This window comes from Euprymna scolopes, chromosome 19, assembly GCF_053919585.1.
Source record: "Euprymna scolopes isolate OS-2025 chromosome 19, ASM5391958v1, whole genome shotgun sequence".
Taxonomy (NCBI): domain Eukaryota; kingdom Metazoa; phylum Mollusca; class Cephalopoda; order Sepiida; family Sepiolidae; genus Euprymna; species Euprymna scolopes.
Window position 1 is genome coordinate 122928443 of NC_136500.1, and position 6000 is coordinate 122934442.

Here is a 6000-nt window from a genome sequence, read left to right on the forward strand (position 1 = left end):
AGGAAAGTAAGATCAATACTCCCAATCCTATTAAACAGGGGTACTCCAAAAGATAATGAGATCATGAGATCAGGGAACGATTGTGAGCCAAAAGCAAAAAACAACAACGACACTACAACAAGAGTGCAAAAGACTTCCCGGAATTAATTGTTGGTAGTAAAGTGTCTGTCATACAGGAAAACGACACCTGGCGACCGGTGACAGTGGTCGAGAAATGCACCGAACCATGTCAAAATGCACAATGACGGAAGATTGCTGTGTAATGCCTCGTTTGAGAGGAGGTGGCTAGGACTCTAGATTCTAAGCACATGGTCATCTAGACTCCTCGGAGGTTGTTACATAATCTGGTATGCTGAAAGCGAATATCGCAGCAGCAGGCAGGAAGAAAGATGACGATTGTAATCTATCTACAAAAGCTTAATTCTCATAAAATTATGTAAAAATGTTTTTACAATTCTCATTCAGATTTTGTAAGTTCTTTTCAAAGTCTCAACTCTCTTCACAGACAGTGACCGACGGATGGATGAGGTGGGGAGGGGTCACGTCTTTTCTCTATTCTGATCTGAACTCTGTTCGACTCAACTCTGGAACTCTTCTGATTAATTTTCGCACGACAGACGTATTTATAGTAAGGTAAGTGGATGGGTAGTACTTCTCCCTAGCCAATAAGATTTCGCCACGAATCTCCACGAAATCCTAAGCCCCAGGGTTTTGCATGGGTACAATTCCCACACTGAATCTAAGTATGATTTTCAAGGACAGATGTCAATTCTGACCTCCGACCCTGGGGTTCATCTAAGGCCAGATAAGGTTCTAAGTGAAAATTCCTGTCGTCAACTTTTAGCCGTAAAAATTCATTTCTCTGATTTTCAAACAATATCTATTTTGACATGAAATAAAATATGTATATTTATCTTCTCTATCTTAAATCCTTGGGTTATCTGTCGTCACCCGGGAATACAAAGCTACCTCAGCATAGTTCTAACGCTCCTCAATGGAGGATTACATTACGTTCGCCCCATTAGACTTTATTGCTTCGTAGAACCAATGGAGTCTAATTCCTTAACACACCACTCCATCCCTTTTTTAGTACATCATCAGATTTTTTTTCACATACCCCTCTTTCCATCCTCAAATTATCCGTCAACAAGACAACATACACACAATCCCATATCCACCCTTTTTATGCAGGGTTCTCCCCCTTTTTCATGCAAAGTTTGTAAGAAAGTTAATTCAAGAAAATTTCGTAAAATCATCAAAAATGTAAAAAGTTCAAAGTTGTCAGGGCTAATATAATCCCCTTTTTTTTCACAAGCAAATTTTTTTTCTTTGGTTATATATTCTTTTTTTTCAATTCACATTAATAATTCAAAGATAAGATGATCATCTTCTTTCTTAGAACTGCACGCCTGTGGAACTCTGTTCCGTCTGCCTGCTTCCCTCCGGACTACAACTTTGATGTCTTCAAGTCTAATGTTAACAAATTCCTAATGAACCGCCCCCCTAATTAAACACTTCATAAAATCTCCTCACTAACGTGATGTACTTACAATAACCCTTATCCCTGAGTGGCTTCCGGGCCTTGATAAGTGGTGATCACTGTGTAAAAAAAAAAAAAAAAAAATTGTTACTCAATAAAATGCACTTAGTTCATCAAGTATCTCAAAGAGTTATTTCCCTTGTTTAAAAGTTTTGTCCCCTCTTTTTTTATTCCCTTTTTCCAATTTCTTTTCATCAATTTTATCATAGTTCAATTTTTTTTCACAGAGTCACAGTCACAATTTTCAAGAGTTTTTTTTTTCACTTCACTGCTATCAACAGCACAGTCTTGTATAACACAGGGTTGCAGCCCTAATCAGGGTTCTCAAAGGACCCGCTTTTTATTGATCTAGGGGAATTTTCTCACCTTAAGCAGTTATAGTTGAACTTTCACCTTTTATTTCACAGTTCAAGTCTTCTTTCATAAGCATCTTGTAATATTTTCTTTCACCGAGGACTTCTTCTCACCGCAATAGTCGGTCATTCAAGGTATCGTTGGGACTTCCTTTCGATGGTTCTCAGCTCAGCGCCCTGCAAGAATCTTAAATAAAACAGAGAGAAAAGAAAAGAAAAGAAAATCTTCAAATCGTCTTCAGTTCCTCTGGATTTCAGCATCGGGGAGGTCTTCAGGTTGCATCTCATTTTCGTCAGCACCAGCAGCTGCATCTTCCAGAACCACAGGCGGTCTTGAACCAGGATCTCTCCCTCTCCTGCCACCTATGCAATTGGCTTCGAGATGCTCATCACCTTGCCTTCCTCTCATCTTCGCTCTCTTCATGCACCATACAACCACCAACAACAGCACAATTATCGTTACTAGCATGCGCACTCCTGCTCCTGTAACCACTACCTTATGAAGCCTATCCCTAGCTTCTGTAATCTCCAGACTATTTAATCGGGCCTGTAATTCATTCAAATCTATTCGTCTTACTCCTTCCATAGCTTTTGGTAGCCTAAGTCGAGTATGTGGCGGTGAACGATGAATCAGGGGATCCCAGAGGTCAGTGAGGTTAGTCAATTGGTCATTCACCCACTCTACCTCAGGTGCTTTTAACAGATACCATTCCCCAACCTGATGATATGCAGGTAATCTTATGCCCTTTCCCCGGGCTTCACAACCCCTGTCCAGTTCTACCATAGTTAAAGGTGGTCCGACCTTGATTATCCCAGCAGCCATGTTACCGCATACCTTAGACAATTCCATCTTCTGTTGCGTGGATACCAACCAGGTGCCTTCAGCTACTCGTATAGCCATTGAAGACCTTCACTTGCCACTTCAACCTTGCAGATGCTATTTATCACTCTCTCATCCCCCTGAAATAATCCCAGCACACACAACTCATGATCTCCCGTGACATACAACAGACTCTGTAATCCGGCAAATTCCAAGACCATTATTTCGGCATATCCCTGCCTCTTGCTGATTCAACAGCATGAATCTGTCTCTTGCCATCATCAATTAGCTCATATTCTGACTCCACTCTGTAACTGGCTACCAACCTTAACGCTGTTCTTTTTTTATTTCTTCTTCTTCGGGCGTCTCTTTACCGGTTTTCTTTTCTGTCTCTCCTTCCTTTGTTTTCAGAGGTCCCCGTCTGTCTGTCAGTCTGTCTCTTTCTTAGTACATCTTTTCTTCTGCCACCGGTAATGTAGGATTATAACGCAATCCCAACACCGTTTTTTTTCCTTTTTCCGTGGCAACCCAAGGTCAAATCCTTGTCAAACGGCTCCAAATGTTAACGCCTCGTTCGAGAGGAGGTGGCTAGGACTCTAGATTCTTGGCATGTGGTCATCTAGACTCCTCGGAGGTTGTTACATAATCTGGTATGCTGAAAGCGAATATCGAAGCAGCAGGCAGGAAGAAAGATGACGATTGTAGTCTATCTACAAAAGCTTAATTCTCATAAAATTATGTAAAAATGTTTTTACAATTCTCATTCAGATTTTATAAGTTCTTTTCAAAGTCTCAACTCTCTTCACAGACAGCGACCGATGGATGGATGAGGTGGCGAGGGGTCACGTCTTTTCTCTATTCTGATCTGAACTCTGTTCGACTCAACTCTGGAACTCTCCTGATTAATTTTCGCACGACAGTCGTATTTATAGTAAGGTAAGTGGATGGGGTAGTACTTCTCCCCAGCCAATAAGATTTCGCCACGAAATCTCCACGAAATCCTAAGCCTCAGGGTTTTGCATGGGTACAATTCCCACACTGAATCTAAGTATGATTTTCAAGGACAGATGTCAATTCTGACCTCCGACCCTGGGGTTCATCTAAGGCCACATAAGGTTCTAAGTGAAAATTCCTGTCGTCAACTTTTAGCCGTAAAAATTCATTTCTCTGATTTTCAAACAATATCTATTTTGACATGAAATAAAATATGTATATTTATCTTCTCTATCTTAAATCCTTGGGTTATCTGGCGTCACCCGGGAATACAAAGCTACCTCAGCATAGTTCTAACGCTCCTCAATGGAGGATTACATTACGTTCGCCCCATTAGACTTTATTGCTTCGTAGAACCAATGGAGTCTAATTCCTTAACACACCACTCCATCCCTTTTTCAGTACATCATCAGATTTTTTTTCACATACCCCTCTTTTCATCCTCAAATTATCCGTCAACAAGACAACATACACACAATCCCATATCCACCCTTTTTATGCAGGGTTCTCCCCCTTTTTCATGCAAAGTTCGTAAGAAAGTTAATTCAAGAAAAGTTCGTAAAATCATCAAAAATGTAAAAAGTTCAAAGTTGTCAGGGCTAATATAATCCCCTTTTTTTTCACAAGCAAATTTTTTTTCTTTGGTTATATATTCTTTTTTTTCAATTCACATTAATAATTCAAAGATAAGATGATCATTAAAAATTGTTACTCAATAAAATGCACTTAGTTCATCAAGTATCTCAAAGAGTTATTTCCCTTGTTTAAAAGTTTTGTCCCCCTTTTTTTTTTCAATAACATTGCTCGATTTTTTTCCAAGTCTTTATAAGAGTTATTCCCTTTTTCCACTTTCTTTTCATCAATTTTATCATAGTTCAATTTTTTTTCACAGAGTCACAGTCACAATTTTCAAGAGTTTTTTTTTTCACTTCACTGCTATCAACAGCACAGTCTTGTATAACACAGGGTTGCAGCCCTAATCAGGGTTCTCAAAGGACCCGCTTTTTATTGATCTAGGGGAATTTTCTCACCTTAAGCAGTTATAGTTGAACTTTCACCTTTTATTTCACAGTTCAAGTCTTCTTTCATAAGCATCTTGTAATATTTTCTTTCACCGAGGACTTCTTCTCACCGCAATAGTCGGTCATTCAAGGTATCGTTGGGACTTCCTTTCGACGGTTCTCAGCTAAGCGCCCTGCAAGAATCTTAGATAAAGCAGAGAGAAAAGAAAAGAAAGAAAAGATCTTCAAGTCATCTTCAGTTCCTTTGGATTTCAGCATCAGGGTAGTCTCTGAGCTGCACTTCGTTTTCGTCAGCACCAGCAGCCACATTTTCCAGAATAACAGGCGGTTTCAAACCTGGGTCTCTCCCGCCAATCTATGCAATCAGCTTCGAGATGCTCATCACCTTGCTCTCTTCCCATATTTGCTCTCTTCACGCACCATACAACCACCAACAACAGCACAATTATCGTTGCTAGCATGCTCACTCTTGCTCCTGTAACCATTACCTTATGAAGCCTATCCCTAGCTTCTGTAATCTCCAGACCATTTAATCGGGCCTGTAATTAACTCAAATCTATTCGTCTTACTCCTTCCATAGCTTTTGGTAGCCTAAGTCGAGTATGTGGCGGTGAACGATGAATCAGGGGATCCCAGAGGTCAGTGAGGTCAATCAATTGGTCATTCGCCCACTCTACCTCAGGTGCTTTTAACAGATACCATTCCCCAACCTGATAATATGCAGGTAATCCTATGCCCTTTCCCCGGGCTTCACAACCCCTGTCCAGTTCTACCATAGTTAAAGGTGGTCCGACCTTGATTATCCCAGCAGCCGCGTTACCGCATACCTTAGACAATTCCATCTTCTGTTGCGTGGATACCAACCAGGTGCCTTCAGCTACTTGTATAGTCATTGAAGACCTTCACTTGTCACGTCAACCTTGCAGACGCTATTTATCACTCTCTCATTCCCCTGAAATGATCCCAACACACACAACTTATGATCTCCCGTGACATACAACAGACTCTGTAATCCGGCAAATTCCAAGACCATTATTTCGGCATATCCCTGCCTCTTGCTGATTCAACAGCATGAATCTGTCTCTTGCCATCATCAATTAGCTAATATTCTGACTCCACTCTGTAACTGGCTACCAACCTTAACGCTGTTCTTTTTTTATTTCTTCTTCTTCGGGCGTCTCTTTACCGGTTTTCTTTTCTGTCTGTTTTCAAAGGTCCCCGTCTTGTCTGTCAGTCTGTCTCTTTCTTAGTACATCTTTTCTTCTGCCACCG